The sequence below is a fragment of the Cyrtonyx montezumae genome, unplaced genomic scaffold (assembly GCF_038088225.1).
Source record: "Cyrtonyx montezumae isolate F1298 unplaced genomic scaffold, pur_monq_1.0 scaffold_3, whole genome shotgun sequence".
NCBI lineage: Eukaryota > Metazoa > Chordata > Aves > Galliformes > Odontophoridae > Cyrtonyx > Cyrtonyx montezumae.
The window spans coordinates 37,038,967-37,052,103 of NW_027072034.1; positions in this window are offsets into that span (position 1 = coordinate 37,038,967).

The window sequence follows — 13,137 nt, forward strand, 5'->3', positions numbered from 1 at the left end:
CTGCTTTTGGGGTTTATTTTATCTTATTTTTATTTCTTTTATGGTCAAGAGATTTTTGGCACCTATGTCTTACCTAGAAGCAAAGTAAATTTAGTGTCCCAGCACCTTAGGAAATCCAAGCCTGAGAGAACCTGAAAATTCCCCCCAGGAGCTGAGCACACTGGGAATGTGACTCTTACTGGAAGTGGGAACAGACAGCGCTTCTGAGCACTCTGAGCCTGAATGGCTCATTGGCATACTTTCTTTCTATGATGTATTTAAATCACTAGAAATATGACTGCTAGCCGTGATTTGAACCAGGTACAGCATGGGCAGATATTACAAATTTCCCTACACAAGATCTGCTAATGCATCTCAGTTTGAATTTGTAGATCTGCCAAGTTTCACTCATTTGGAGAGAGGCTTCCTCATTTGGGATTAATTTTAAGACTCTTTAAAAAAGTGCCTCTGCTTGTGATGAAACATTTTGCTGTGTGTGAATGAGATGTATAAAATCTCATTCTAAAGGCCAAACTTGTCTCTGGTGTAACTTCTGGGGAATTCCCACGATGCTTTGAAATCTTCCTCATTCAGATGATCACAGCTCAAGGAGTCTGAATACTCCTTTAGTTTGATCCCTGTGCATTTTGCACAGAGTGCCAGTCAGACACTGGTTTTCTGATGTGTTCATATGGAGCAAGAGATGAGGTAGTCACAGATCGTTTTCATTTTAACCATATCCAGAAAGAAAATTCTTGTGATGAAGTGAATGTGACATGTAACTTAAATGTACATAGGTAAGAATAATATACACTTTACAACATATATAAATACGTACAGGATAGTAACACTTCCTTTTTTTTTCCTTCTCTAAAATAAACATTAAAAAATTAGCTGGTGAAAGAAGCTGTCCCCAGTGTAAAGCCGTTATATTTAAGATAAGATTAGTTACCTTTTTAAACACAATAAACAATGAACAACAAAGCAAAATAGAAAACAAAAATCCAAAACCAAGCTCTGAACTGCTGTGTGAGCTGATAATATCATTCGGGACTAAAGGTTCCTTTTGTCTTCCGTGTGATACTGAAAAACTCTCAGACTGATAAAATCAGCAAGGACAGGGCAATTGTCATTGCTCATTTTATGACCTCAGGCATTGCTCCAGTGCCTCAGTCTGCCTTGGCACCATTAGTCCCCAGACTGCTTCTGCTGATCTTAAAGAGGCTTTTGTTGGTAATCAGTACAGACTCTGGAATCCCAGGACACCACTGCTAGTTATGCTGAGCTAAAATCATAAGGAGTGCAAGCAATAACAAGCACCAAGGCCTACACTGACCCTTAGCAGCTGTTTATATGCAATCATAAGTGAGCAAATGACTTTCCAAATGAAAAGTATGTTTTTGGAACTGATAATAAATCAATCTTTAAAGAAATACTTATTAGTTTTATTCTCTGCTAGGTTGTAAAAAACCAAATAAGAACCCCTGCCTTAGAGCCAGACAGCTTTCATATATATATGGGGAGATTTAAGGTGTTTGCACATCAAAAGGGGACCCTTTTAATAGTGCTTACATGACGGAAGAATACTACTGCATTTCTGAAAGTGATATGCTCCAGCTTAATGAAAGGTAACTTTCAGAAAATCAACTAAATTCATATCAAATCTCTGATAATTAGTAAAAATATAATGTATATGTACTTAGTGGGGTAAAGGAATAAGAAGCAACACAGTTCTTATAGTGTGAATTTCAGTATCGTGGATGATGTGGTGAGGCAGTTCTTATTTCAAGGAGTTTCTGACAATTAGTAACAAAGGGGGCTTTTACAGAGGCAGATGAGAGAAGGCAGCAGCGCCCTGCATGAGTGAGGGGATGTGATGCCCCAGTTCTGTGAACCACACGCAGCCATGCTCCACAAACTTAGGGCAGCCTTGGTGGGAATTCAATGCTCACACCTGACCCTGGTGGCATGGCTCTTGACAGAGCCATGGCCTCTTTCCCAGACAATGCACCTTTGGTGGGTAAGGGGTGGGGAGACATCCACCTGCACCATCCTGTTGGTGGTCATCTGTACCTGTTGAGACCTTTTATCTCCCTTTACAAATATGGGCAAGTAACTTCCTTCTTTCTCTCTCTGTGCTGGCTTTGTAGTCAAAGAAACATAAAATCACAGATTTTTTTAAGGTTGGAAAAGACCTCTCTGATCATCTAGTCCAACCATCAACCCATCCCCCCCATGCCCACTGACCACGTCCCTTATTGCCACATCCACACAGTACTTAAACACCTCCAGTGACAGAGGTCTACCACCTCCCTGGCAGCCTGTGACACTGCCTCACTGCTCTTTCTGAGAATAAATCGTTCCTAGTATTCAATCTGAACTTCCTCTGGCTCAACTGGAAGCCATTCTGTCTCATCCTATCAATGTATTGCTGGGAGAAGAGGACCACTCTCACCTTGCCACAGCCTCCTTTCAGGTTATTGTTGAGAAGCGATAAGGTCACCCCTGAGCTTTTTGTTCTCCAGACTGAACTACCCCAGTTACCTCAACCATTCTCCATAAGACTTGTGCTCCAGATCCTTCATTCAGCTTTGTTGCCATTCTCTGGACAAGGTCCAGGGCCTTGCTTGTAGTGAGGGGCCCAAGACTTAGCTTCAGGTATGGCCTCACCAGTGCTGAGTTTACGAAGAACAGAAAAAAGGCAGGATCCATCTGGCTGAATTAGGAGGTCCACATCTGCTCTGGCCAGATTTTCTAAAAACGGTTTGTCTCATTCTTGAGAAGATCTGTAAAATACTGCAAATGAACTGCACCACCTCAGTAACTTGAAGGAAGCTGACAATTATTGCTCCTGTATAAATGTCTCTATAGCAGACATTCCTATCCTTGTGTTTTCCTTTTGTTAATCATGAGTCCCAGGTCAAGAGAAAGTAGGGGAAATGAGAGCAGAATGAGCAATAGGCAAGATCATGTTTTTATCTATGATGTTGTTTTCAACTTTTGCAGAGAACTACCGTAGCCTTCTGATGATTTCTTCATAACGTATCGTCTGCTACAATATTGGCACAATGTAATATTAATAGATAAAATCTGGGTTGAATTCTTTAAAGTCAACATCCTTGTAAATCTAATAAATACTTGGATATTGACTTGCTAGTAACCATCTGCAGAATTTTAAAATCTGAAGCTTATTTTACTCTTATGTTAATAAACAGAAGTACTCAGACTTAAAAATGTCTAAGACATCATTAGCCTGCACTATATTTTATGATGCTATCTCTAAAAGTATATTAAAGTTCTTTGAGATGGTCCTTATTCCTCACTACAATGCTGTAAGTAAGAGGAAAGTTTCTTTATTGCCATTTTGCACAGAAATGGAAGAAATTACTGAGAGGGATAGGCCGAACTCTGAAGCTTTGTTTGGTGCTTAGAAATATTCTATTGTTGATGGCTATTGAGTCTGCAGATTGAAATCAACAGATTGATATCTGTAGAACAGCTTTGGTTTGTCATTCTACTGTTTGGTTTTGTTAGTCTCCAGTTTTCAGCCCTATCTCAGGGACAAGCACACACAGCCTGTGCTGCAGCTGGTCAGTCTGAGTATGCACAAGCATGCAAATCATACTGGGGATGAGTCAGCAAGCATTTTCATAGGGTCATCTTCGAAAACAGCTATTAAATGCATGCTTTCCTGAAGTCACTGACAAGAGGAAGAGGTAAGGAGGAGGCAGGGAGCATCACTGGACACTCCAGTGGAGTCATCCAGACCATTGGACACATTTGTTTTCTTCCTGGCACAATTTGCTGAGAGCACTGGTACAGAGTAGCCATTAGTATATGCTAATTGCTGAATGGAGTATGCTAATGAAGTAGCTGCTAATAAGGTTGGCATGGGTACAGCTACCTTGACAACTGAATAGCAAAATATTGTTTTGAGCAAAACACATTAAGAAGGTGAGGGTATGGAGAGGTGCCTAGCTGAGTCCTCTGAAGGGCTCTGCTCACAAAAATCTCTGATGGAGATTTGAGCCACTGTGACTGGCTAGGATGAGTCAGACATGGTAGCTGTAGTATTTGGTATTACCAAGGAACCATTCAGTAAACAAAATGCCATCTACCTTATTCCAATCTTTGGTGTTAGTATATGTGTGCGATAGAGGCATGCAGGCATCTGCAGGGGCTGAGCTCTCCCACCACAGGAAAAAAATGGATGTTCTATGTTATGTTTCTACATTTTGTAAAATTAGAGGTTTACTGCAGCACCCGTGAAATGTGACAGTTTCTTAGGATTATTGAGAAAGTAGGAAGCTGACAATGAAGTTCTTGTTTAAGTCTCTTCTACCCCTTATGAAGGCATCTGCACGTTGCACTTTAATGAATTTCCATTCAAAGTTTCTGTTTTCACCTCCAGAAATTGGTAAGGTTTTAGCAAAACATACAGTGCTTGATTAGACCATTCAGGCAGAACATAAAAATTTTTCAGAATGCATGCTCATAATTCTGCCTAGTTTCAGGACTATATCCAAACTTTCCTGTTTGACTAGAGAGGTCCGCAGAGCTGTGTCTTCATGTTCAGACCTTTCATACCCTTGTCAGGGTTATTGTTTAATATCATACTTCCATTTCACCTTGATCAGCAGGCAGAAACTGGCATTCCCCACTCTCCCCTGTTCTCTGTAGCACTCGATCTATCTATAGCTACCCTATAGCTATCTTGGAGTGAACTGATACAAGTCAGTGGGAGCTCCAGGTTTCTTTCAAAAACCATCTAGAAGAGGAAATGATAGTGGACTGCTTTTGAAATGGTGTTTAAGTGAGAACCAGCAGCATTGGATTAACCTTGTCTTTTGCCTTTGGGATCATTCACTTCTCAGAAAAATATCCCCATCACCAAACTATGCAGCTGAGGAAAGCAATCACCATCTGAGGCCTGAGCAAACTTGTGAGAGGTAATATGTTTGTACTGAAGTTTTAGAGGGCTTGTCTGGAGATAAAAAAAATCTCTAGAGGAGTGTGCTACAATACCCATGTGTGACCTTTACAGCATACTGCCTATAGGACCTGTAGATGGACGCACTCGTGTGTTCTGTGTCCCATCCCTGAAGCTGAGGGATAAAAATTAAATACTGTGATGACAAAAAAAGCTCTGTTTTTGACCTTGTATATTTTAATAGCAAAATGTCTGATGCAAATGGATAGGGCTTTGGCCCTGAAATTTCCTTTGCTGTTTTTAAATACCACCTTATGGGGTGGAGTAGCATTTATATTCTTTGCATGTTTCCCTCTGGGTTTTAAGCTATTCCTGGTGAGGACTATGAATTGATAAATGTTTGTGAAGTGCTTAGGGTGTTGATTATCCAAGAATCGGCACTACTGGGTACTGAATCTTGAAGGACTGGGTGATGAATTGCAGCCTCCTCCTAGCTGAGGAGTTAGAGACTTTTGCAAGATATGTAGGATTGCTTATGGTCCAGGGGGTTGTGACAACTTTAGTGGCATAAGCAGTGAGTTTTCAGGGTTTGCATCCTCTTATTTGTATTTTTCAAGGTGATCTTTTTCAGGTACTATCTATTTTCTCTGTTATCCCTCCATTTTGCTTATAGCAATCAAACAACTGTGAAACTGCTCTCTGAGTGCTGACAAAGTATAACACAAAGTGAGGGTCTAACTGATGTAAATATAAGAGTTCAGTAGCTTAGTGCTAATACAATTATAAGCAATTAGGATACGCAAGGTCCTGCAATTCGGACCTTGCCCTTGGATGGTGTGTTTCTTTTTGGGAAACTGTGTAAGGCTGGTCAGTTTAAGTGGTAATTGATAATGATTGCCTGTGAATTCTAATAACATATTTAATTGGCACGTATTGAGTACAGGCTCACCATCCATGTCTGATGGTAGGGTGGCTTTGGAGGGGAAGAGTAAGAGTCGAGCACTCCACTGTAACACTCTTATCTTGAGCCTGAGGCCAGGCTGCCCACACAGACAATATTTGAAACTTGTCAGTTTTCCAGGTCCCTTCCAACTCAAGACATTCTATGATAATAACACTGTTGACAAAACTGGCACCAGAAATGGTGCATCACTAGAGGTCCCTTCCAACCCCTACAATTCTGTAATTATGTGGTTCTGTGATCTTTTCTTCTGCAGACACTGAACTCCCTTACCATTTTGTCCAGTTGTACGTAAGCATTGACACTGAGGTAGACCAAGAAGAGTGTAAAGAGGAAGTCAAGAGCAAAGTGGAAAAGAATACAATTTAAATAGGCCATTAGAAGATTATGTTGTGTTTCTTTATTCCCATTCTTCATTTTATGTAGGTGGTGGTGATCACTGCTCTCTACTGCATTCAGCTATGATCTTTTCCTCATGAAGAAATGAACTAAATGAATGAGCTGGAAGACAAATTTTAAAATATTAAAAGCTGTCCTTCACCTTAAATCTAACTCCTATGTTAGTTGATTACATACATAATTTAATAACTTATGTTTTTTTATATAATATTCTGACAGTTGTAAATGAAACTGGATTCAGGAAAAATGTGCTGGTACATGGAATCTGAAGACACACAATTGCATTGGTAAGGCACTAGTGTATATTTTGAAGGGTTTATATTACCCCTCATTGTGGTTAGTGGTTAGTATGACTATCATGTTTTTGCAGTATTACGTATCCGAGAAAATGTGATTTTTTCTATTCCTTTTAAAATCAAATTACAATGTGACATTCAATAAAATATCTTTTGTGCAGCTAATAAAAATGAGATCCCATCTCACTGCTTTGACAAATAAACCACACAAGTCAAAATACTGCCTCTGATACAGTTTATAGCTTACGCTTTCATGTCAGCCTTTCCTATAAAAAAGCCCCATTATTTATTAATAGTCTTCTATGTCTTAAAAGTTTCTTTTTCTTGTGTGGAGAAAAAATCATTTGCCTTTTAATGGGGTGTCAGATTTGTTTTCCAAACCTTCTAAAAGGTTATCGTTGTTACATATGGACAAGTGCTTTTTTCAGAATCAATGTAAACTCTGTTACCAGGGTAATTTACTGCAGTCCCATGGTAGCTGTACGGAAAACTTAATTTCACCATTTCGCAAAGTGGAGGGGTGGGACTCTTTCCTTGTGGTTAACTATTTTCACATGGAGTGAAAAGAAAATGCATGCTTCTAGCACATACTAAATAACTGATGGGCTCTTACCCTCTGTTTGAGTTCAGGGCACACTGGCAGTCTGGTAGGGTTCACGGTGTAGAAGGATGACTGAGCCAATTAGATAAACCATAAAACCTTTTGGCAATTAACTCCCAAGTAACAAAAGATTCAGGCTAATGCTAACGGTGGTTAATAAAAGCTTGTTATATTTCCATCCATTACATTGCCTAGCCTCACGCCCCGCAGCCTCTCTGTGTATGAGCCACATTTTTGATGACAGAAAAGCCTGTACTGAGGGAAGAATATTATATGAAAGATCCGGATGTGTCAAGTTGGAGTCTGTCTTGCAGTTTCAGTTAAGAAATGACATGAGATACCAGCAAATATCAAATTCAGACTTGTGCACTTAATTAGAGTTTGCATTAGCAGCTGCAGTACTTTATTTTGAAAAAGACAATATCAGTGTTTTTCTTCTAATAAACACTGCTTAGCAACAAAACTAAACAAAACAGAAACCGCCAGGAACTAATAATGAACTGAACGACTTTTTAGTATTAATTTCTTTCTATTAGTACAAATCATTTCTAATACCTTGTTTAATTAATACCTAATATATTTGGAGGTACTGGCTACATCTGTATTGTTTAGGTTTTGCAGTAGGTGTTGTATCTTCAAATACAGTGGTTTGTGGTCTTTATGCCCACGTAGGCACTGCTTACCTGACTGAAGACTGTTTGGCATGTTTATGCTGTTCTTAATAGGAAGTAAGTTGGTGATCACTGCTGCTGAATCAGCCTGGTGCATGAAGGACTCTAGGCTTCCTGAATTCTATAGCTTGTATTTACTTTGCACTGGGCAGAGATATGAAGAATAGAACTCTAAATTCAATGATTAAAGCCTGAAGATCATTTGTCACTTAATAAACCAAATTTTCTAGTTCTGAAAGAGCAAAGTCAAATCTATGGGACAAGAATCTCAATTCTATTATTTTGAAAGTCCAGTATTGTTAAACCACTCATGATATCAAAAGCCCAGCTCGTTATTTTTGGGAACTTAGAACTGACTTTCAGTGTTGTTATGCATAAATGTGAATAGAGAACTATAAAACAGTTTTCTGAAAATTTTGGAATAGCATATTTTCAGTCCTCATGCGAGAAAGAACAATCAAGTCTCTGTAAAGCCAGATCTCATTCTGATAAAAGATTGTCAGACTCTCCTAGACTAAGGTTGGTCAGCTCACCATCTCTGAAATGAAGGAGTTTCTGACATTGTGTTTTTCCTTGTTTAGATCAAGAACATGACTCCTTCATCGAAATTATAGATCAAGAGCCTTTGCCTTTTCCATCTGAACTTACTTATCAGTAAAATTTCTACTATCCTCACAGTGATATGATGAGAAATTGTAATATAGAACTCTGAGGATTTTCCTGATGAAGGTTTTACTGAAACAAGCATGATAACTCAGACTGTCTAGCTGTGCTCTCAGAATTACCACCCATTTACATGCAGAGAGTTGTTTTTAAAAAAGTTGGTCGTGTTCACTTCTTTGAAAGCTCAGTCTACATCTCTTCGTCCTCAGAAAATCCTGAACGTTAAGTGAATGTCTGTGTTTAGTGACACTGGAACTTTGATTTCCCAGTTTCAGGGCTTTACAGGAATGTATTTCATATGTATTTTTGTCCCCTGCCATCTGCATACCTGTATATTTGGTAGAACTGACAACAGGTTATTTCTTAGTGCCACTGTCTGGAGAAGGAAATGATGTGGTTCATCTCATTCATTCAGGTCATCTCTAGTAGTTTGTATTTTGGGTACTATTTAATCTCTTGGCATGTTACAACTACATGGCATAACGTAGGGCAGGAGTGTTCGCTGGAGTTAATACTAATCTAGATAGCCTAATTGGAACAGTGTAGACACAGTGGAGCATGTGCTACCTGCATTCATATATAGACTTCTACTTGACCAAGTTCATCTAGAGACCACTTGGATACTTCCAACTCTTTGTATACTGAAGATTACTTAAGATGTTTTCAACTAACTCTGTATGCTGAGCATGCTGTGTGCTGTCATACAAATCTGTGACTGTGCAGACAGCATTAGGCCTCAGAGGATGAAGATGTATTGCAATAAAGAAACAGAATTTCGTAATGTGGAGGTTGTCTTACACTGCTTTGATCTATAGTGAAGTAGCAAGGTGGTGATGCAGTAGTATGAACAAAGCAAAAGAGTCAGTACACACATAGATAATACCTATCTTGAGTTATCCTCTTGGTAGATAGCCGAGGAATGTAATAGATTAATATAAAATAAAAATAGATCAAACATTGTTTCTGCATTCTGTTGTGCCATTCAGTTATAATATGGACATGTTTATCATTTCATCCCCAGAAGAGTTTCATACTTTAATAACTTCACATGAGATCTCTCTGTTTTTGCACACTGCATATAAGAATTTGTCACTGGGGTCTGGACTCTCCTCACTGTAATTTGAGCTAATATTAAACTAGAAAATAGAAAATACTTGAACTTTCACCAGTTTCTCCCTCTCCTCATGGTTTAGGTGCCACTGAAATAATACAAATAAAAAAAAAAATGCTACACCATTGGACAGAGATACTGAAGCATTAAGTCATTCTCCGTTCCAAAGCACAGAGGCATGCCTGTCACACATGGGAGCTGTTAGGAAACGAAGTGTGCTTGGTCCTACTGTGAGCCCTGCACGTTGGCTCAGATTCTTCAGATTAATGAGACAATATGGTTTTGTATATGCAGAGGAAACATTTTCAGTTATCTTAGCCTCTACATCAAAATGAATTTCCAATGGACATTAGCAATTAGCTTTATTTTATTTTATTTTTTATTTTTACAAAATTGAAAGATTTGACTAAGTAAGTATAGATTTTAAGGGGGTGGGAAAAGACAAATTTCCAGCTTAGATGGCACTTCCGTATCGTTCTGTCACAGCAGAGGGTTTGTCTGTTAGATTGTTTTAAGAGTTATTTTAACACAGTCAACCCTCATTTTTCTTGAGACTATTCATCTTTGGAAACTATTCCTGAAATGTTAAATATTACTACTATTTCTTTTGTCACACTGTGGCAGTCACACCACGTGAAATTATTTTGCTCAGATTATTAGCACTTGGCAGAATTATAAGATCTGAAAATGAGATTTTATGATGGGAAGTATTAAATAACTATAACTCAACCACGTCTATCTACATAAGCTCAAAAATATAGCTGTAAAGGCGGGAAAACATTCCTCGAATACAGCACCAGTTTTCTGTGTGATTCTACTTTTTATCAGAGGGTATGCTGGGATAATGAAATCTAAGGAAGGTCAAGTGGTCTACCCAAGGTCAAGGAGTGGGAGTCAGTGACCAAGTCACCGTCATAGACCATGGAAGTTCCCAGCTTTGAGAGAAGTACAAGGTAAGTGACACAAAGGTACATCTTCTCTCAGTTTCCATTATGCTTGTAATCTCTCTTCACTACAGTAATGAATGATAATGAGTTGCAATCTTTTCTCTGGGTTGTTCTTGCTGCTGCATCGGTGACACTCGTTGTTACAATAATAAGTGGAGAAAAAAATTGTGCTAAGTGCTATTAAGAATATGTAAATCTAAACAACTTACAAAAAGAACAATGGTTTCAGTATTAGGCAGGTCACTCTCTCCCTCATCTGAAATTGAAAAAACTTGGTAAAAAAATGTGCATGATTCATTAATGGGTGCCTATGTGAGCAAATGCAAGGATGGGCAAGGGTAGATGCATAGCTGACCTGATGATATTTACTATGCAAAAAACCAGCAATTCAGTACTCCCTTTATTGTCTTGCACTTTGGGGCCAGTGAATATTTACCACTTCTGATTCAATGGGAACCAATTTTCAAAAATGCTTTAATGGCAGTCCAGGTCAGAGTTTTCAAAAGAGCTCAGCAACAAAACATCTTTAGAAGACAACAGATTTTCAACCATGCTCAGTATTTATTTAGTATTTATTTTCACCAGGCACACTGCTCTGTGGAGTCCATTGGGTGACACCTGCATTGCCAGTCTGTTTCTTATGAAGAGCACATTGCCTGAGATGAAAGTAGAAAAGAGTCTTCAGCTTCCTTTCTCTTCTTCATCTCCATCATTCCCTTGGACCCTGTCTCTTCCTCCACCTGCATCTCTGGCATAGCTTCATCTTGAAATAAGTACCAACTCTGAGCTGGGAGTAGAAAATGGCAGAAGAGTCTGGGATAGAGATAGGTTTGGGCAGAGGTGGATGAAGACTCTTCCTGCAGTCAGCAGTGTTGATCCCCCTTGATGCTAGTCTTGGAGCAAGTCCCATCCGTGTGTGCTCATAACAGTATTAGCAAAGTTGGCAGCTGGTGAAAATTCAATAGCAATAGAATCCTTTGTGTATTTTAGCATGAGAATATTCCATATGTTTGATGTTACCCCCTTAAACATCTTATGCAGCATTCAGGATTTTGCTTTTCCTCGATCCATTGAAATACAGAAATACTGTCTTGTTTGTTACTAGCTGTAAATATGTGCACATGCACTCACACGTGTGTGGTTTACTATAATCAGTTTATACTATATTCAGTTATGTTTTTTTTTCTTTGTCTTCAATTCAATTCATCATCATCATTCCTCTAATATATATATATATTTTTAATTCAACTGCCAGTTTTCTTTCTATTTAAAATTTCTTTTGGATTCCTAAAAAGACAGAAACAAAAGTTCACTCATTAGCATAACAACTCCTGATGGGAATGAATGTTCTAACTAGCTCCTTAGAAGATGTGGTTTTAAAGAAAAAGAGTAGCAAAGAATTCAAGCGCAGAAGAGCCTCTGTTCTTTGTAAACCCTGGATCCCTCACTTCTGCATGGTAAGGGACAATCTGAGCTCCTCATTCGGTCCTTTCATTTATGCTGTGGCTAAACCCTTTCTCACCCTAAAAGACGAAATCCCTCCTCATCCTAAAACACCCAATAACTAATTTATTAGATGGTTTTTTGTTTGTTTGTTTGTTTGTTTTTTCCAGCTCCAGGGAGCATTTAGCAGTGACTCAGATTCAACTGTTGTGCTGGTTCTTTATGTGAATTGCTATTTCTGCTAGAGATGGGAAGGAGAGAAATTATACTAAAATAATATATTTCATATTTAGCTATTCTAGTTTACCAGGTCTTATCAGACATCAGTCCAAAAGCTAATCATTTGTTTAATAATAATAATAGTAATAATTAATAATAATTATTTTTCTCTTTCCATTTGGATTAAGAGAATGATTTATAATGGTTGTGAGATATTTAACCTCTAGGTTGATAAAGTCTGGGTTATGAAGCAAGATATTTCCCACTGAGGTAAATAAAGTTAGCACATCTAGTTTAAAGCATGCTGAAGGCTTAGAAACACGCATGCTCTTTCTTTATCCATTCATGTGCTATAAAGCTTTAGTGATCAAATGGTTTTGCTACCAGGCTACTGGCACTTATGAAATCCATTATAAAAGCTTAGATGATGGTTTTGGTAGCATTATTATACTAAGGGTAATCCACCACCAAAGAAGCAAAGATGAAGAATTGCGATCACTGTAAAGAAAACCACAGTGAGAATGAAATTGCTGCTATCAACATAGTTGAAATACTTCTATCTTTACTGCTGTATGATACCATACTGCATGTTTCAAATGAACTAGAAAGAAAACTTGACAGCTTTCTTTTGTGAAAGACATTTGCTTCTCTTATCATAGTAAGCAGCAATCACAGCTGACTAAATAGTCCATTCACTGAACTTACATTGTTTTTATGGATAACCTGTAAGCAGCTTTTGATATTCTTGAAGATATTTGTTATTCTAAGTAGTCTAATGCTACCCAAAAATACTTTTGGTTCTACAGATTTGTTTTGAGTATTTGATGCATGAAACTGGACCTATGGTGATTAATTTATCAGCTACATCATACAATATTGTCTCTGTTTCTGTCTCAGATGAGCATAATTCCTCAAAT